Source organism: Dama dama, chromosome 5 (genome assembly GCF_033118175.1).
Source record: "Dama dama isolate Ldn47 chromosome 5, ASM3311817v1, whole genome shotgun sequence".
NCBI lineage: Eukaryota > Metazoa > Chordata > Mammalia > Artiodactyla > Cervidae > Dama > Dama dama.
Window position 1 is genome coordinate 6,015,441 of NC_083685.1, and position 21,158 is coordinate 6,036,598.

Genomic DNA, 21,158 nt, shown 5'->3' on the forward strand with positions numbered 1-21,158 from the left:
GAGAACTTCTGTCTTTTTTGAAAATGAGGTCAACTTGCCCGAGAAAGATGTTAGAGACGGAGTAACAGTGAGCAGAGACATCCTCCTTCCAGCAATGGAAAGGGCTTGGAGAGAGTTGAAAAAGGAGTGACTTCATCACTAGGAGGCTGGGGATTGCTCAAGGCTCATTTGGGCACCTCATGTGCCATCTTGCCCCAGACTTCCCAGAAATGTTGCTCAACCTCTCTATTTTACACGCGAAGACTCGGAGGCTCAGAATGTCCAGTTCAAGGTCAGGCAGCCGGGCAGCCACAGAGCCAGAACCAAATACCCTGCCTCCTGTCACTAACTGTTCCTTGTCTTCAGACATAGTCCCAGGCTAACTGGAGGGCAGGGCAGCGCCACGCAGAAGCTTGTTTTGTTCAGCTCTGTATCTGCAGTAACTGGCACAAGGCCTGGCACACAGTAGGACTGCACTAGATACAGGCTGAATAAGAGGGTCCCTTGGTGGTTCCCGCTTTCCTGCTCCAATCCCCCCTTGTTGGGTTAATGGATGGAGAACAGGGCTCATGTCTGGGGGTGAGAGCTGACTGCTAAGACTCAGACTCTGGCTGATGTATAAATACACTTCCAGTACTACTCATGGCTGTGGTGACAAAACCCACCACAGGTCTCGAGTGAATTCTATCAGGAGACTAATACAGCTGGGGAAAGAAATAGGGTGGCTTAGGAATGCCTCGTCAGAGAAGGCCTGGGGAAGAGACTGAAAGTTGGGGAGTGAGCCAAGCAGATATCTGGACAGAGTGAAAGCATGTGCAAAGGCCCTGTGGTGGTCAGGACGACCATATTTTGATGGGCTCAGAGTTTGTAGAGAGGCAGAGCAGCAAGGGGCTTTCAGAAACTGGTCCCTGTCCTCTGGTGCATCTGCAGACAATAACTGAAAAAATATGCTCTCTGTCTCTCTGTTCTCTCCTGGGCTCCCAGAGTTTGCATTCTGACCCCACTTGCTACCTGATTCCCTGGGCCTGATGCATGTCTGGGGTCTCTGACTCTCTGGCTCTCCTCAGAGTTCACTAGTTCTCAGCCATTCCCCTCACTTTATTTTACTGAAGGGAGTGACACAAAGATCTGTGTGATATCTGTGTGAGTGCAGAGGCTGCCAGGCCCCAGGGGACAGCACCAGGGTCCGGGGATGTGGGGAAGGGCACTCCTGGAGGCTCCAGGGAAACAGCTGTGATGCTCCCTGATGTGAGCTGGGGGCTCTACCTTTGCAATCAATGGTTTGGGGTGCTCAGTTGCTCAGTTGTGTCCGACTCTGCAACCCCAAGGACCATAGCCTGCCAGACTCCTCTGTCCTTGGGATTTTTCAGGCAAGAATACTGGAGTGGGTTGCCATGCCCTCCTCCAGGAGATCTTCCCAACCCAGGGATCGAACCTGGGTATCCTGTGTCTCCATTGGCAGACCGATTCTTTATCACTGAGCAACCTGGGAAGCCCTTTCAAAACAGACTTAGTGATAATAAACAATAACAGGAAACACTCACGTGATGCAATGTGCAGGGGCTTGAGCAAAGCATTTTACTTCCACAGATGAGTTACATTGACAGCACTGAAGGCTGGCTCTATTATGAGCCCCTTTTTCTGGAGAAGGAAGTTGAGGTGAAGCCACTTGGCTGAGGTCACCTGGGCAGCGTGTGGCAGCTCCCCATCCTGGGACCATGAGGAGTCAATCATGCTCAGCACAGGGCCAGGATTGGCCAGCCCCTAATGGATGATACAGATGACGCTCAGAGGGGCATAGCCACTTACCTGAGGACACAGCTTGCCAGTGGCAGGGCACAGGTGCAGTTTGGGTCTTTCCGGTTAAGGCATCAGGTCTTGTCTTGTTCTGCCTGCCCTGCTCTGTGCCCCGCATACAGTGCTCACTAGATAAATGCTCTGTCCTCTAAGGACAGGGCGTGGTCAATCTCCCATCCTTCAGGCTGCTGTTGGCTAAGGAGGCTGGGAGGAGAGGCTGGGGAGGAGTTGTCTCCTGATTTCAGTGCCTACCCTCTCTCGGCCTGGGCCAGGTGGGAGGTCCCTGCAGCCCCCCTCCTGCCCACTGTTGGGAGGTAGGGATGGCTCCTCCTGGGGCTGGAGCCCTGCAGATCCGGCCGATGGGTTGGGGGCTGGAGTAGGGGCTGGGGGGCCGTGGGGATGGGGGTCATTGTCGCCGGGCCCTGAGGCCACCACCCTCACCCTACCATGACTGCCTATCCCGCTGTGTTGGGGGAGCCAGACTCACGGGAATCTCACCTGCGGGAGCACGTTCTTCCTGGCTGTGCCTCTGGAGCCCTGCCAGCCACCCCAAGCAGCCTTTGTCCCATCGAGGAACCCTCAGGAGTTTTGAGCCTCTCGGAGGACAAAGGGCTCTCTGAGGCTCCGAGGCCAGGTGGGGGAGGAGCAGAGCGGAGTCCCTGACAAGAGCTGACAAGGCTGCTTGTGCCCCACCAACCCCCATACCACTGAGAGCCTTGCTTCTGGGAGCCTTGACTTACCCATCTGTGAGATGGGGTGATTGGGAGTCCATAGTGGCTGGTTATCACCTGTAACTGTTATATTGTATTTATAATGTACTGGGTTGAATGTTTTTCATATAGGTACTGTTACTGTCTTGCATCCAACCTTTGGGGCCAGCTGTGTTTCTGAATCCAGAATTTGGGAGAACTTAGAAATTTGGGTAAGGTAGGACCTATACCGGACACGACTGAGCGTGCACATGCGCGCGCGCGTGTGCGCGCACACACACACACACACACACACACACACACATACACAGACGGGACTAATACTGTGTGCTCTGTGACCCACCCCACCCTGCTCCTGGGTGGTGGTGGGGCTGCTGTCAAATGTTAGAAACCATCAGAATACTCTCATTAGCAGGCTGAAGACCTCCAGGCGTGCGAATCTGACAGCTGTCTGTTTTTAGAGCCCTTTTGGATTTCAGGATTGCATGTAACAGAATATGATCCTTTATTGCTATAATTCGTTCATTCACTCGTTCCTTTGCAGACAGTTCATTCATGCTCAAATAGTTATTAAGCATGCCAGACGCTGCTTCAGGTCTCAGGGACCCAACAGGGAACAACAGAGCAAGCCTCTGCCCCACGGCCCTCACACTGAGATGTGTGGGGTAACTGGCTGTACCTGTGTCTACAGGTACTTGGAGGTTTGTGGGGTCATCACACCTTGTTTATGGGGCTTCCCAGGTGGCACTCGTTGTAAAGAACCTGCCTGCCAATGCAGGAGACAAAAGAGACACAGGTTTGATCCCTGGGTCAGGAAGATCCCCTGGAGGAGGGCGTGACAACCCACTCCAGTGACAACACTCCAGTGTTCTTGTCTGGAGAATCCCATGGACAGAGGAGCCTGGCAGGCTACAGTCCACGGGGTCGCAAAGAGTTGGACACGATGGAGTGACTTAGCATGCATGCCTTGTTTACAGATGAGGAAGCCCGTGTTACACACACCAAACACTCAGGTTTTCTTAGAATCCCTTCCCTGTATTGTGTTAAAGGTGGACGTGGCGATGGAATAGTGATAGGCTTGTGAAGTGGACACCATGGTCATGGTCAGCTTGAAGATGAGGAGACAGCTCTGGCCGTGAAGTGACTTCATGGAAGGCAAGGCAGGGCCCGAACGGTCAGGGGGCCCAGAGTCTGGCCCCATTTGGGGCTGGACGAGCACTGTGTGGATGCTGGGGTGTTGCATGGGATTTGAGTCCTGTGGGACCTTCTGCTGGTCATGTGACCTTGGGCGGGCCAGACTCTTGCCTCCAGAGCCTCCATTTTCTCAGCTGTAAAGTGGGCTCAGGGATTCCTTGGGAGGGCTTCCCGCAGGACTGGAGTTACTGAGCTGGATGCAGAAAGCCTGCAGCAGCCTAGGCTCTGAAACCAAGTGGCTTTTCTTTCTGGGGTCTGGAGACCAGGGTTTACTGCGCAGCTGGACAGCTTGGAGCGAGGACGGGGGGGCGTGTGAAAGGCCGCAGAGGCCCCGGTCCCCGTCAGGATGCTCTGACCTGACTCTCTGGATGTGGGGTCTGACATGCCGGCTTCTGGGCCAGGTGGTGAAACTCAGGTTGAGAGTCCCATCCCCAGCACCCTGTCCTGATGGCAGCTGACCCCATGTAGCACAGAGGGCAGGGTGGCCAGGCCAGCTTCCGACAGAGATGGAGGGCCAAGGGCGGCGGGCGGTGAGCTCAGACACAGCTGGGCTGGCTTCTTGGCCACTCGGGACAGGCTGGCCACACAGCTCTGGGGGTCCAGTGCAGAATAAGAACATGGGCCCCTTGTTCAAAGAGCAGGAAGCAAAACCCACAAAAAAGGCACTGACATGCAGAGCTTCTCCCTTTCTGCTGCGGTGGCTCCTCTGACCGCTGGTGTTTTTTCTTTGCTATTTAATGTGGGTCTAAGTGAAGAAAAATTATACTTTCAAGTTATTAGCGTGAATTTCACCACTCAGTTTCATGTTGTGCAACACCAGTTCAAAGCACAAATACAAGAGTGTTTATGTGCGAAATCATCGAAATTACACAACTTGCATTTGTAGTTGGTACAAAGGCATCGTAACCAGAACTGTGGAAATGCTGCTCAAAAAAACGAACCCGGCTGTTTTCCTTTCACTTCTCGATACACGCACATTCTTCCAAGACCCTACCTTTGGAGAGAGGCTTACTGAAAGAAGGAGTAGTAGTAAGTTACTCTCCCTTTCCTTTGCCGCTGTTTTCAGCATCAGTAAACACAAGTCAGGAAGGTTACTAAGATCCCTTGGCTGTCTCTTTCTTAGTGCCCTCCTGCTGCATGTGAAGTAAGTTTGGGTGGGAAAGGGGGCTTCTCCTGCCTGGCCAACCTCCTCTGCTTACTCAATCTTAGATGCAAACTCCTCACCTTGCACTTGATTTGCTTCTTGTTGAATCCCCACGCTTAGGAGGCGTCCACTTGAACTCTGCTCGTGGGGCATCGTGAAAGCTACACGGGTACCGCATAGCAACAAACAGCAGTGGACACCCATATTATATGTATCTCATCTGCTTGCATGCGTGCTCCTTTGTCCCGAGAGACTTCACTTGACAAAACATGTTTTCAGATAAAACTATCAGGAATTTAAAGACAGCAACAGCAAAATATTAAACCAACCGTGGGACCCTGGAGAGCATGGAGTGTGTAGACTGGACATGTCACAAGCTTGAGAAGTTGGCCCTGTTCCGGAGGACACTGTTTCCCTTTCAGAGCGGGAAACTGAGGCCCATGGAGGAGCAGGGGCCCAGGTGAGGTCATGGGTGGCCAGACTGGGACCTTCCTGGACCTTAGCATCCTCCAGATTGGATTGGAGGTCATCAGATTTGCCTCACGGGGATGGGGTGCTAGTGAGGATGAGGAACAGAAGCGGGATTGAGTTTGTCACTGTTTAGTCGCTCAGTTATGTCTGACTCTTGGTAACCCCAAGGACTGTAGCCTGCCAGGCTTCTCTGTCCATGGGATTTCCCAGGCAAGAATACCGGAGTGGGTTGCCATGCCTTCTTCCAGGGAATCTTCCCGATCCAGGGATTGAATCCCCGTCTCCTGCATTGGTAGGTGGATTCTTGACTACTGAGCCACCAGGGAAGCACTGGGATTGAGTTTACAGAGGCCAGTTACAATCCTGACCCCTGTGGTTCTATAAATTCGTTTACTTATGCCTCATGTTGGCTGACTATGTACTCTGTGCCAGGCGTGACTGACCTGATCCTAGTCCTGAGGGACTTCGGATCTGGGGGACGGGGCCCTTCTTTCAGCCTAGATTCACTGTTCGGGCCATGCCCTGCTCACACCCCGAAGCCAGAGGCCACAGCTCTCATCACCCCTTGGTAGGTGGCCAGAGGGTGGGACGTAAGTGACAGCCCCTGACCGATGTGTCATCAGAGACGGGCTGCGAATTTGCTGAGCATTTCAACAGCTCAAGAAAGGGCATTCTAGGAAGAGGTCATGACCTGGGCGAAGGCTTTGGAGTTAGAGACGGTCTCAGGGGAAAGCTGCCAAAGCCTAGAACCTGGAGGAAGAGCGGTGAAGGCAGAGGTGGAGGTTTGAGCCAGAGGCCCCAGAGGAGAGCCCCAAGGTCACGTGACTCTAACCCCCTCCCCCCACCCCCTACCAGGATGATTCCTGGGCCAGGCCCCCAGCCAAGATTGCTCCTTGGAACTTGGCTCTTTGTACGGAGCCAAAGGATCCCTGACAGCCTGGCCTCATGGATGAGATGTGCCAGATTTTTCTCTTTCTTCCCTCCCTCCTCTGTTCCCTCTCTACCCCCTTCTCTCCCTCTTCCCTTCCTTCCCTTCTTCTTCCCTTCCTTCCCCCTCTCCTCCCTTCCTTCCCTCCCTTCCTCCCTTCCCTCCTCCCTTCCCTTCCTTCCCTCTCTCCTCCCTTCCTTCCCTCCCTTCCTCCCTTCCCTCCTCCCTTCCCTTCCTTCCCTCTCTCCTCCCTTCCTTCCCTTCCTCCTCTGTTCCCTCCATCTTTCCTTCCTTCCCACTCCACTTCCTTCTTCCTCCATCCCTCCCTTCCTTCCTTCCCAGGCCTGGGTCCTAGAAGTTCTTCAGCTGAGTCTCTACATGAAAACAATAGCGACTTTGCTTATCCAGCTGACTGTGTGTTAAGTGCAGGGCCAAGACTGTGTGCCTTCTCCCCAGATCCCCCTTCCTCCACCCCATCATCTTAGCGATGAGGAAACAGCTCAGAGAACTGAGGTGACTCCCCCAGAGTCACTGTGAATGGGGTAACCGGGTTTAAGCCCAGGCCATTCGATGCTTTCCTGTGTGTCCGGAACCACCAGACCAGACTGCTGCAGGCCTGCCTGCTCACACCTCACTGCCTTTTCTGCCTCATCACCTCTTTTCCCTCCACTTGTTGAACTCACTGTTCAGAACCCTGCTCAGATGGCCTTTTCTTTGCTTCTTTAAACAGCCAAACTCCTCTCCATCCCATAAATACCTGAGTACCTCTATATTCCAGGGCATGGTGCCAGGTCCTAGAGAAACACAGATGAATAAACTTCCCTAGTTCTGCGCAAGAGGAGTAAACACACACTAATGCATTGTTCCTAACTGTGAAGACATGTACGAAGGACATAAACGGTGTGCTTTAATAAGGGATGAAAGGCTGGGATTGCTCCAGGTGATGAGAGAAGTTCTTTTGAAGGGGTGCAATTTGAAAGCGCCCTCCAGGCCCAGGAACGGGCAAGTGCAAAGGCCCTGGGGCAGGAAGTGCCTGCTGTGTGCAAGAACAGCGAAGAGGCCGGTGCAGTTAGAGCAGGGGAGAGAGGACAGGGTGGTTGGAGGTGACCCTGTGAGGCGGGCCAGCCTCACGTAGAGTCGTCCCCTGAGGGACTGTGGTTTTGGGGTTCTCTGCCTCCCTCCTGGGCCACAGGGATCAGATGAAGTCCCTCTAGTGTCCCAGGGCAGGGCCTGGCACCCAGGAGGTCAGCGAGTGGGTGACAGGCAGCTCCGCCCTCTCCCTCCTCTCTTCTGCGCAGGAACGCAGCTGGGCCGTCCCCACTTTGCTGCCCCTTCCCCAGGGCACCTCCTCCAGGCCACAGTGGGCCAGCCGGACGGGAGCGGGGCCTGAGGCGTGCTGACGCAGGACCCGGGAGGGGCCTGGGAGGCCCTCTTTTGGGCGGCAGGCACCATCTGCAGCTCATTTTCCGGTGTCATCTGCATTCTCTCTGAAATCATTTAGTTGTGGAGGTTCCAGCCAAATGCTCTGTCACGAAGCCTACAGCTCTAAAAGGAGCGTCAACGGGAGCTGGTGGGCATGGGGTCTGGCCCCTCTGGGCGTCCAGCCTGCCCAGACTCCCTCTCCAAGCCCCCTCCTGCCCAAGGCAACTGCACTTTGGGAGGGGGCGGGAGAGCGTTGAGTCATACCCAGCCCGTGTTGGCACCGACTCCGCTTGTGCCAGGCTCCGTGCTCAGAAAGCACAGCTCAGACTCCGCGGGCGCCGGGCACAGGGCGGAGGCCGCCGTCCACACCGAGGTCCAAGCGTGCAGCTTCCAGCTCACCACAGGGGAGCCCCAATGCTCACGGTCAGGGTGGGCAGCTCTGCCAGGTGGAAAACAGATCTGTGGGCTCCAAGCCCTGCGACTCCCCGCTCAGGATAGGAAGGGAAGGGTCCTCTGAGGTCCTTTGCTACAACCCAGCCTTGTATAGTTGAGGAAGCGAGGTCCTTCAAATAGACGGGAAAGGGCGGAGCGGGGATTTACACTAGGAATGTCTGCTTCAGAGGACACATGATGTAACTTCGGCCGTAAAAAACAGTGAACCTTCTAAACGTGTGGGACTGGCTCGGCTCAGAGAGGATGCTGGGGAGACAGAGTCCTGCCCCAAGCTCCCCATGGGGCACGTCATACCTGCCAGTGTGTCTTGAAGAGTGGGGTGCAGTCCCCTGGGCGGGACATGAGATGAATCGGTTTGAATTCCCTAGCGAGACGGCTATTTCCTCCCAGTTCAATGACATCAGGGGAAGACTCCTGTGGGTGCTAATGTGACTTTAACATCTCTCTCCAGCGCTTACTCAACTCCTGGTTTAACCAAGAAGTCGAGAACCTTCTGCAGGCTGTGCTGTCTGGCTAGAATTTAGTGGCCGTTTCCTCGGTGGCTCAACAGCAAAGAATCTGCCTGCCAGTGCAGGAGACGTGGGTTAGATCCAGAGAAGATTACTGAGATTCTCCAGAGAAGAATACTGGAGTGGGTTGCCATTTCCTTCTCCAGGGGATCTTCCCGACCCTGGAATCAAACTAAGGTCTCCTGCATTGCAGGCAGATTCTTTACTGACTGAGCTACAAGGGAAGCCCGGCCTGACGATTAGGTTTTGCCTAATGGTGATGGTGGCGAAGATGGCGTTGACGATGGTAATGATGGGATGACGAAAGTGGTCATAATGATGGTGGCGGTGACGGTGCTGGTGACGACGATTATGATGGTGATGATGTAATGATGTTGATGGTGGTGACATGGTAATGGTAGTGGGGATGATGGTTACAATGATGGTGTCGGTGATCCGTGGTGGGAACAGCACAACTGTGTGCGTTGTCCCTTAGTCGTGTCCAACACTTTGCGACCCTGTGAACTGTAGCCCGCCAAGCTCCTCTGTCCATGGAATTTTCCAAGCAAGAATACTGGAGCGGGTTGCCATCTCCTAGTCCTTCCTGATCCAAGGATGGAACCTGCATCTCTTGCACCGGCGGGTGATTCTTTACCACCGAGCCACCTGGGAAGCCCACAACAGCACAAATACTCCTATTGACGAATCTTGACTTTTATATTCCTCACCTCGTTGTTATGATTAAACCACTATCCTGTGGGGTCGACTTCATTTTTATCCCCATTTTTCAGATGAGGAAACTGAGGCTTGCCCATGGCCACCTGGCTGAAGACTAGCGGAGTGGGGTGGGGTGGGGTGCCAGGCTGGTCTGACAACTGAGCATTGAGCCCTGGACCCCATGCCTCCTGCTTCCAGGCAGCAGGTGGTACACTGTGTGTGCTCCATCCCTCCCCCAGCCCAGGAGGCCGGGAGAGCAGGTTCCCTCTTCTCTGGCCTTTGTCCTTCTCTGACCCTGGGAGTCTAGGCTTTGACGGCACAGACTGCACCTTCGGCCGGGAGCTTGTCATCCCCTTGGCATTGGAGGCTGTGGAGGTCCCCAGGGAAGGAGAAGAAGACTTTCCACAGTCCTTATTTCTTTTGTGCCAAACCCTTGCCAGTGTGAGATGAGTGTAGAGGAATTTGGTCCATGTGGATCCAATTTCTCTTGGAATATACAGCAAATGATGCTGGACAAAGGCAGGCGGCCTTGGCTAGACCTAAAATATGCGGGCGATTGCTTCTGAGATGTTTGACAACTCCAAGACTCAGCAGAACGGCCGGCAGTGCTGAGCGAGGGCAGCCGGTCCAGGCGCGAGCAACCAAACGCCACGGCTCGTCCTGTGACTGTGCCAGGGACACATGGATAGGGACCAAGATGCAGGGGGAATTCAGCCAGGCTGGGCGAGGTGCTGAGCAGGGCTGCCCAGGCACAAGGGACTCTTCCCTGTGAGAAATAGCATCACATAGTGTCAGGACTGGGGGTTTGTTTTCCTGCTGTGTAACCTGAGTGAGCCTCTCCCTTTTTTTTGGAGGTTGCACTGTATTGCATGTGGAATCTGACCCCTGCTGTGGAAGTGTGGAGTCTTGATCACTGAACCACCAGCGAAGTCCTCTGAGTGAGTCTTTTGACCTTGCTTAGACTTAAGGGACTCCCTGTGAAATGTGGGCGGGCAGAACTGGGGAGTGTCAGGCAGAACCAAAGCAAGTATCCTGTTTTTATTCGACTTCCTTTTCCTTCCAGGCATCTTAACACTTATGATGGGGGCTGCCAATCATAATCTCCCACCCACTGACTGCAGTGATTATCTCAAGATGGGCATGTGACCCACACTGGGCCAATCAGAGCCCTCTCTGGCATAATGTCCCACCCACTGACTGCAGTGATTGGTCTAAAGATGGGCATGTGACCCCCCACTGGGCCAGTCAGAGCTTTCTCTGGGATTTCTGTTTTGGGGCTGGATGAAGGCTAGTTCCTTTCCTCCATGAGATGAGCTGTCCTTTGTTCTGTGGAGAGATAGGTCTGAGAGAAAGATGGTGCCCAGTAAAGAGAGAAGCAGATGAAGACAAAGGAAATGTCCAGGTGAGGTTGGCATCCTGGAGGAAGACAGGTTGGCACCTGTCTTCCTCACAGAATTTTTGGTGACTAGAGCCAAGAACATCTTTTGCTTCGCTTAAGCTCAAACACAAGCTTTGGACTTGTGTTTCTGTCTCATAAGATTAAAACAGTATTGATAAATGCAAGCCTTTCCTGGCCTCCAAGGCGTCTCCAGGATTCATTACCCTCATTGTTCCTCAGAGCCACTCTCTGAGATAAGTATTAATATTCCTATTTACAGATATTAATAATCATAATCATGCCTATTTCCCAAGAACTCAGTGTTGTACCAGCCACTGAGCTAAGCCTCTTGTAGGAATTATCTCATTGCATCATACCATGCTCTTGGAAGCAATGTGTATTAATATCCTCACTTTACAGATAAGGAAATGGAGAGGCATAGGGGCTAAGGGACTGCCAGCTGGCAAGTGGCAGAGCCAGACTGCAAACTCAGGTCAAGTTTTCAACCCCCTTGTTACTGGTCTGTGATGGTGGTATTGATGATGGTGAGCAGAGATTTACTGAGCACATACTGTGTGGTCAGCAATTCAGGTACATCGTGTCTTTCAGTTCTCACGATGGCCCCTGAGGTCAATCCCATTTTTTATTCCTTTTATTTTATTTTGCAAGTGAGGCAAAGAGGCTTAGCAAGGTTGGCAACTTATCAGATGTCACATGGATAGAAAATGGCGAACCCAGGTTGCCTGTGCGATTCCAAGATGGCACACATAAGTTCTATACCAGGGGGCTGGAGGTGTTAGAAAAGACCTCAATTCATTTTCCCGGTTCCTTCCTCTCTCAATGCCTCTTTATGATGTGGCTTTGCATCTTCTTCCATCAAGAGGCAACGTCTATTTCCATCCCTCAAATCTAGATTTGGTCATGTGACTTGTGTTAGCCAAGGACGGTGCTGAAAATGGAACTATGCTGGTTCCAAGCTGGCTTTAATGAGGGTCTGCTGGTTCTACCATTTCTCAGATTCCTGTTCAGCTTCCATGAGAATAAGTCCGGGCTAGCCTGAAGAGGGAACTCATTGGAAAGACCGTGATGCTGGGAAAGATTGAGGGTGGGAGGAGAAGGGGATGACAGTAAGATGAGATGGTTGGATGGCATCACTGCTCAATGGACGTGAGTCTGAGCAACCTCTGGGAGATGGTAAAGGGCGGGGAGGCCTGGTGTGCTGCAGTCCATGGGGTCTCAAAGAGTTGGACAGGACTGAGTGACTGGACGACTGAACAACAAAGCCTGTTGGAGCACAAGAGCCGTGTGGAACAGAACTGAGTTGCCGAGGCCAGCCTCGATAAGCCAACAGCCAGCTCAGCCCCAGACCCGAGAGGAAACCCAGCCAAGCACTGGATGCCGCTGACGCTGTCATTGTTTCGTCATGAGGATTTGTTGGGACCAAGAGAACAAGCAGTGACAGTGGCGCGCGAAGGGGAGAGTATCTTTCTTAGGCCATCGCTGGCTGTGCCTTCTTTGTGGGCGCCATAGTGAAGGGCCACGAGGTACCATCTTCGCCCACCCCCACACCCACCCTTTCAGCAGCTGAGAAGGTGTGACATAGGCTTCTAGAACTGTGCCTCAGTGCCTTAATTAATAGCAGGGTTGACTCAGAAGGCCCGTCCTGCCTGCCCCCGCCCCCCGCCCTCAGAGTGGAGTTTGCAGGAGTTGAGTAATTGTGTTGTTTATTGCACTAAATGGAACATTCATCAAGCAGCTTGAAGGTGCTCAGGCTGTTCCCGTGGGCCATGCTCTTTGCTGAGTGTCCGCATGGGAAGCAGGCCACTCGTTGGACCTGCAAGATGGATGAGGGGGATTCTAGCTCCAACCTTCTAGATGCTTCCACATCTTCCTCTCCCCTCTTCACCAATGCCTCTCTTGTCTCCCTGTGTTATGGGACCCATTTTGTTGTTGTTCAGTCATTCAGTCCTGTCTGACTCTTCTCGACCCCATGGACTGCAGCACGCCAGGCTTCCCTGTCCTTCATTATCTCATGGAATTTGTGCAAACTCACGTCCATTGAGTCGGTGATGCCATCCAACTATCTGGTCCTCTGTCATCCGCTTCTCCTCCTGCCTTCAGTCTTTCTCAGCATCAGGGTCTTTTCCAATGAGTCAGCTCTTCGCGTCAGGTGGCCGTAGTATTGGACCTTCAGCTTCAGCATCAGTCCTTTCAATGAATATTCAGGGTTGATTTCCTTTAGGATTGACTGGTTTGATCTCCTTGCTGTCCAAGGGACTCTCAAGGGTTTTCTCCAGTACCACAATTCAAAAGCATCAATTATTCCAGGTTCAGCCTTCTTTATGGTCCAACTCTTTTTGGGACCCATTTTACAGATGGGAAAACTGAAGCCCAGAGAGGTTTGATCACTTGTGCAAACCCAGCGAGGAAGGGAAAGGGAGAGGACTTGAACTCAGATGCACCGGTGTCCAGAGCCAGTCTATGAGCACTAACCACCCCCACCCCCACCCCACGGGCTCCCCTGGATACCAGCTGGCCCCTGAATGACTTCAGGCATTTCTTCTCAGCCTCACTGATCCCTAAGAGGAGAGAGAGAGAGAAGTTGGTGGCTGTCATGTTATTGATCACCAGGATGATTTGCCTAAAGTAGCAGGAAGATTCCCGAGTTCAGGACTTTAGTAAATCTCTGCGAACTTGCCTTGAGTGGCTCTGGGTGGTGAGGAGGGGGTGGCAGTGATGAGCACGGCTTTGCCGAGCGATGGGGACTTTCCACCTCACTTCTGTGGGTGGGGAGGGGGTGTCTGTCTTCCCTACACCTCATGACAAGTTGGCTATTTTTAAACCCTTCTTTTTATAGGAAAGACATGTTCACGTCAAAGCCACCACATAAGGAGCAGCCCAGGCATTCTGGGAAGTGACGATCGGGCAGACAGAGGCCTCAGGCTGACGTCAGAGCAGCCCGGCTGGCAGCTTGGGGGTGAGGGGGGGCTCTCTGATGAGTCACCTGCTCTTTGTCACGTCTCAGCTCCTCTCTCCCTGAGCCTGTCTCGTTGGAGTTTCCTGAGGACAAGGGACCCTCCACTCCATCTTCCACCAGGAGTGCCCATCCTCACCGAGCACCAGGGCGGATGGCGCTGCCCTGCTCTGCAGCCCCAGGAGGACCCCCCCAGTCCAGCTGCACCCCCCACCCCCAAGTCCATCATCCATCCCATGGCCGAGGACTCCTCCTGAAGACCAAATGGGGTCATGGCTCTCCCCTCACCGCTTTCTTGCCTCCCTTTACAGGTCTCTCCTCGAAAGATTTTTCTTAGAAGAATTTTGCATCTAAAAAAGAAAAATAAAAAGACCAAAGCCCTAAGTTTTCAAGTCAGGTTGCATATGTTCAAATCTTTGCTCATTCACTTAGCTGTGTGACCTTGGGGAAATTACTTAACTTCTCTGAAACTCGGTTTTCCTCATCTGTAGAATGGGAATAAGAATCATACCTGCCTCGCAGTTGTCTTGAAGGAGGTGACCAACTGTATCTTCTGAAGACGGTCACAACAGTATTTCCCACCCCTCTCCAGTCCCTTAGCAAGAGGTGGAGTCTAAATCCCCTGTCCTTGAAACTGGGTGGGCATTTGTGATTGCCTCAACCGGGTTTGATCCCTAGGTTGGGAAGATTCCCCTGGAGAAGAGAATGGCAACCCACTCCGGTGTTCTTGCCTGGAGAATGTCATGGACAGAGGAGCCTGGCAGGCTACAGTCCATGGGGTAGCAGAGTCAGACATGACTGAGTGGCTAACACTTTCACTTTCAACCAACAGAGCACAGTGGAGGAGATGCTATGACTTCCAAGGCTAGGCCATAAAAATGCCATGTCCTTGTGCCTGGTTTTCTTTGGATATTTATCCTCAGAACCCAGCCGCCGTGTTGTGAGGAAGCCCAGGCAGCCTGCAGAGAGGAATGGAGACAGACTCCCTCCCCGCTGCCCCATTCTGTTCCATGTACAGGCCCAGCCCAGCTGCCAGCACACAGCGGGGGCCAACCCGCCAGCCATGCATGTGAGCCCCTTTGAAAGTTGCCCCCCCGCCCCATAGCTGAGTTGTCTCAGCTGATACCGTGTGGAGCAGAGGTGGACTCTACCTGCGGAGCCCTGCACAGATCACAGATTCACGCGCAAACAAAATGTCGCTGTGTGAAGGCACGAAGGTTTGGGGTGATGTGTAGTGTAGCAGTAGATTGCTGGAACTAGGGATGGGTGCCACAGTGCCGTAGGGGGCTTAGCCCAGGGACATGCGTGCGGTCAGCACTTTTTACAGAGAAGAAGGTGAGCACAGAGACAGTGGTGAGTTGGCCCAAGGTCACACAGCTCCTTGCAGGTTTTCCATCTGCTTCTGCTGCTTCTCTGCATGTAGAAGACATGACTGTCTTCCATCTCATCCCAGGATTGGGGCCTTAGCCCCTCTCCCCAAAGATTTAACTTGCTTCCATTGCTCAGAGCAGGATTTATTAACCAGGCTTGGGGACCTCCACACAGATTTGCTGCAAACCACCTCCTCCTTGGGGCTCCCCTGGTAGCTCAGCTGGTAAAGAATCCCCCTGCAATGCAGGAGACCCCGTTTCGATTCCCGGGTTGGGCAGATCCGCTGGAGAAGGAATATACTACACACTCTGGTATTCTTGGCCTTCCCTGGTGACTGAGCTGGCAAACAATCTGCCTGCAATGAAGGAGACCTGAGTTCGATCCCTTGTGTTGGGAAAATCCCCTGAAGAAGGGAAAGGCTACCCACTCCAGTATTCTGGCCTGGAGAATTTCATGGACAGTGTAGTCCATGGGATCACAAAGAGTCAGACTTGACTGAATGACTTTCACTTTCACTTTTCATCTCCTCCTTGACCCCCAGTGGCTGCCCCTGGGAGTCGGAGCCAAGGGGTCCAGCTGGGCATTGGCAAGTGAAGGGCCCCACAGGCGGGGAGGAGGACACCTCTTGGCATCAGCCCCTGCTTCCTGTCTGCCCGCAGCTCATACTCACAAGCACGAGTTGCTATGAGAAAGGATCTGGGTGACTCTTTCCTCTTGGCATTAATAATACTGTTAATTAAGCGGCCAAGAGAAGAACACGGCTGGCGCCAACGAGAGGACAATGGTCTGAAAAGGGAACAGAGAGACGCATCAACAGCTTCCCATGCAGGGCTTTCAAAAGAGCAGCTGTGGGGAGAGGGCAACGGAAAACAGCAGGGACGTCGCCAGAGTGGCGAACGCGGCGCGGACAGGCAATGCTGCAAGGGACCCGTGCCAGCTGCCCAGCTGTGCTCCTCCCTGGCACCCCGGCCTGCCCAGCCAGACAAGGGCTTCTCTGGAACTTCTGGAGAGGCTGGGTGAAGCAGGCAGCCAGAGGATACCAGCTGGTCCCCATGGGCTTCTCACTGGACCTTCTTTAGCTGCCATTTCCTCATCTGCAAAACAGGTTCAGCTAAACCTCATCTCTTCTTCCATGCTGTCGCTGATTGGAGGTGGCTGCCTGGGCTGTTGACTTGAGAATATAGAGATTGAATCAGGGATCTACGGCCTAGCATGCTGGAATTGATTTGTGATGTCTGCTACGGGCATGGGACTGACAGTTGGGGACCTGAGTGCCAACCATGAATTGGATCTCCAGTGCCCATTCATTCACTCAATAAGTAGTTTTAAAAAAGCACCCCTTTTCTGTGCTAGGTTCTCCAGGGGGAATTTGTTCTTTTCCTCTGGTTTATGGAGATAAAGTGAAAAGAACTTACTTTAAGTAGGAAGAGTTAAGAAAGAGGATATACACTCTAGTCAGTCCACAAGCCTCTCTCTTTCTTTTAAAAAAAATATTTATGTGGCTCCACCAGCTCTTCATTGTGGCATGCGAGATCTTTAGCTGTGGCGTGTGGGACCTAGTTCCCTGACCAGGGATTGGAGCCTGGCCCCCTGCATCGGGAGCGGGAGTCTTAGCCATTGGACCACCAGAGAAGTCCCTCCATACATCTCTAATTTGAAGCACTCTACGCACTCCACAAACATTGTCTCTCCCAGGACTCTGTGAGCTCCTGGTTGGGCCCCACACTCACTTGCACACTTCTTTCACACACATTCCCACACTCAGCCTATTCTATGCACCTACTCACAGGGACACCTAGCCCTCCAACACAGGCACACATACTCACGCCTTCAAAGATCCCTCTGGTCCTGCCCCTGCCTATGCTTGCACACACGCACCTGGAGTCACGTACCCTGCACACACACACACATGCACACACCCCATGCACACACACAGTGGCACACACAGGAGTCAGGACATTTGCTCCCTCTCAGGTGACATGGCCTCATGGCCTCCTGCTTTCTAAGTGTGAGTGTCCAGCTCTGGACCACTTGAGCTTGCTGGTGCCACACCGCAAAGGCACGCTGGTGAGTCTGCTTTTTTTTTTTTTAATTTTTAAAATTTAAGTATAGTTGCTTTTACAATATTTCAGGTATACAACAGAGTTGTTGTTCAGTTGCTCAGTCATGTCCGACGCTTTGCGACCCCATGGATCGCAGCACACCAGGCTTCCCTGTCCTTTACCATCTTTTGGAATTTGCTCAAACTAACGTCCATTGAGTCAGTGATACCATCCAACCGTCTCATCCTCTGTCATCACCTTCTCCTCCTGCCTTCAATCTTTCCCAGCATCAAGGTCTTTTCCAACGAATCGGCTCTTTGCATCAGGTGACCAAAGTGTTGGAGCTTCAGCTTCAACATCAGTCTTCCCAGTGAATATTCAGGGTTGATTTCCTTTAAGATTGACTGGTTTGATCATCTTACTGTCCAAGGGACTCTAAAGAGTCTTCTCCAGCACCACAGTTCAAAAGCATCAATTCTTTGGTGCTCAGCCTTTTTTATTGCCCAGCTCTCACATCCGTACATGACTACTGGAAAAACCATACAGCAAAGTAAGTTGGTTTTTATTTTATTTTATCCCAAGCTGCACAGCACGTGGGATCCTAGTTCCCTAGTTCAGACCAGGGACTGAAACCACACCCCCTGCAGTGAAAGCATGGAGTCTTAACCACTGGACTGCCAGAGAAGTGTCTGGTGGGTCTGCTTGAAGCCTTCCTCAGAGCCCCCCCGGAGCCTTGATGCTGTGGTGCCTCCATAATTGGCAGCACGGGGTGGATCGATCAGCCTCTGTGTACACTGGCCACAGGAAACATAATTAATGGTGTTTGGGATCCGTTAATTGCGCCAGTTAGGAATTCCAAACAACCTAATTGGGGACTTGGCTTCTGAGTGTGTCTTCACCTTGATAGAGTGTAGGAGACTGGAACTACCTGCAGAGGGTAATTGACGTGGGTCAGCAGCCAGCAAACCCGGACTCAGGCTCCAGCCAGGCAGACAGAAAGCCTGTCTGTTGCCACAGGAGGGAGTGGAGGTCAGTGAGGTAGGGGAGGAGAGGCTGCCTTCTCCAGGAAGTCCTCCTGGATTGCCACAGTCCCCACCAGCAGCCTCTGGAATCTCCCCACATCCCAGTTCAGCTTGTGGCCTCCTGCCTGTGATTCGAGGTTGTTTTATGTGAATTTGAGTTGCCTCTCTTGTGGTCAGAGGCCTGTCCACAAAACCCCTTCTAGGAGACTGTAGCCTACGTTACCATTATTGCTATTGCTATTATTTACCCTTGTTGTCAATCTAGTCAGTGCAACTGGTCAGCAGCTTTTATATATTTATCTTCTTTGTGGAATAGGATTTCTTTTGTCCTAAGCTTTTTAAAAGCTCAGGTCTGAGGAAATAAAAAAAAAAAATCAATGTGGCGGTCTTAATGGCACTGAGCAAGGTGATCACCGAAAATGTTTTGAGCTTCTTAACCTCTGATACATGACTCTCTCTCTAAAGAAAAAAAGAAAAACTGCAACGTGAGTTTTGTAGTCATCTCATGCGTAATCAAACTAGTCAGTCCTAAAGGAAATCAGTCCTGAATATTCATTGGAAGGACTGATGCTGAAGCTGAAGCTCCAATACTTTGGCCACCTGATGCGAAGAACTGACTCATTGGAAAAGACCCTGATGCTGGGAGGGATTGGGGGCAGGAGGAGAAGGGGACGACAGAGGATGAGATGGTTGGATGGCATTACTGACTCGACGGACACGAGTTTGAGCAAGCTCCGGGAGTCAGTGATGGACAGGGAAGCCTGGCATGCTGCAGCCCATGGGGTCACAAAGAGTCAGACATGACTGAGCAACTGAACTGAACTGAACTGAATATGCATGTATAAGCTCCTGCATCTTTAACCTTCTCTGAGATGCTATTGCTGCTACTCCATGCATTCCCCTCAGTGCCACCGGGCCACTGGGCACCTAGGATGGGCATGGGGCCCGCTAGGGCTCACCCAGCCAGGCAGTGCTCAGAGAAGATCCAGGCCTCAGTCCCCAGCTCCAGAAGCTGCCACAATCCTGGGGGCCTGGTGGCTCCCTCGGGGGCCCTGTTCTCTGCCATCTCCTGCTTTACAGGCTCTGTGAGGGCAGCTCTGGCATTGAGGGGCATCAGTGGGTGGGTTTAATGTGCCCGGGCGATTCTCAGAGCTCTCATGCTGGTAGCCATAATTTCCCCGCTAAATTATGGCCATAAATTTCCTCAAAGAGATAGGTCTCCAGGCAGGTTGGGTGGGTTGATGCTGGTATCACTGAACCGAGTTCAGTCTTCTGTCCTAATTAAATGGCAACTCAGGCCTGAGAGCTGGGCCCTGCTGCCCCCGGAGCCCCGTATGCCTGGGCATGAAGGTGGCGGGACGGGCAGTCTGTGATGGCATGGGCAGGGGAGGGAGGCTCTGGTGTGTGTGTGTGTGTGTGTGTGTGTGTGTGTAGGGAACCAGGAGTCTCCATTCTAAGCATCAATTCTGATCCCACTTGCGGTGAATTGAATGGCAGATCCCCCAAAGGTGTCCTTGGAACCAGTTCACAGCACTATTTGGAAAAAGAGTCTTTGTAGATGTAATTAGGTTAAGCATCTCCAGATGAGATCAGCTTGGATTAACGTGGTGGACCCTAAATCCAATGACAAGTGTCCTCAGAAGCAGAAGGAGAAGTGACACAGAGGAGGAGGCCACGGGAAGACGGAAGAAGATTGGGGTGTTGCAGCCTCCAGCCAAGGAGCCCCCGAACCCCCAGAAACTGCAGGAAGCAAGAGAGAGATTTCCCCTAGAGCTTGCAGCCCTGCTGACACCATGATTTTAGACTTCTGGCTTTCAGAAGAGTGAGAGAACGAGGCCTGTTGTTTTAAGCCATAGGACACTGAGAGATGGCAGTGTGACTTTGGGCAAGTTCCTTAGCCTCTCTGAGTCTCGTTTCCTCCTCTGGTAGGTAGGGTTCATGTCATGCCCTTTTCCCAGGCTAGGCGTAGGGCACGGTTCAAGGATACCTGCAAAATGCCCATCAGAGCCTGTGACTGGCGCTGGGATGCTTCCAGGACATGGCCATGGGCAAGGGCCTGTGAAGTGGGGTCACTGGGCTTGGGGGGAACCAGCCACAGCCGTGCTTGGGAAGGGCTTCTGTAAACTATGACTCAAGCACGTGCTCATGACTGGCCGTCCACAGAGCACCCCCACTTGCCCTGAACAGAGCCCCTGGGCTGGGGTCTCCCCTATACCCACACTCACCTTCCACTCACAAGTCTCCCCAGTTCCAGTTTTGCCAACACCCACATTTATTCAGTGCTTTGCTTTCTGTCAACTCATTCTTTCCACTCCAAGGAGTGTATTTACAAAGGACATTTTATACGGCTGCAGTGAATGGGAAGTGCGTTCCACTTGCCCTAAATAGTAGGCGCCCTTCAACCAAAATGCAATGAAAACAGAGGAGAGTGATTCTCTGAGAATTCCGGCCAGGCATTGCAGTCCACAGAAGGCTCTGAGCCCTGCTGGATTTTTGTTAAAAAGAGGGTAGCCAAAGCGGAGGCGTTAAAGACACATCGACACCAAACCGAGACTGTCTTCTTAGAAATTGGGCAAGTGATCAGAAAAGAGGCAATGTTTTCTTTAGGTAATTCTTAATGCTGGGTCCACACATATTCCTAAAATCATCTCTTGGGGTGCTGCCCCCCCACATAGTGTGGGAAACCATGCTCTCCTCCAATCCTCCCCCCTGTTTCTTCTCCTGGAAGACTGAGGCCAGGGCGGGTGGTGGGATAGACTTAGCTGAGATCAGAGTTAATAGAAAAATTACCACTAGAATCTGGATCTTTTAATTCCTGACCCAAGGCTCTTGTTGTTCAGTTGCTCAGTCATGTCCGACTCTTTGTGACCCCATGGACTGTATCACGCCAGGCTTTCCAGTCCTTCACTATTTCCCGGAGTTTGCTCAAGCTCATGTGCATTGAATTGGTGATACCATCCAACCATCTTGTCCTCTGCTGCCCTCTTCTCCGCCTGCCTTCAGTCTTTCCCAGCATCATGGGTCTTTTCCAATGAATCGGCTTTTTGCATCAGGTGGCCAAAGTATTG

General features: G+C 52.5%; 1 long non-coding RNA gene across 1 annotated transcript; it reads left to right on the plus strand.

The window, feature by feature from the left end:
* The first annotated feature begins 4,610 nt into the window (after nucleotides 1–4,610).
* Nucleotides 4,611–14,029, plus strand: LOC133055702 (uncharacterized). Its single transcript, XR_009692685.1, has 3 exons — nucleotides 4,611–4,709; nucleotides 10,158–10,241; nucleotides 13,539–14,029. It is a non-coding gene; the product is annotated as an uncharacterized LOC133055702 (long non-coding RNA).
* The last annotated feature ends 7,129 nt before the right edge of the window (nucleotides 14,030–21,158 follow it).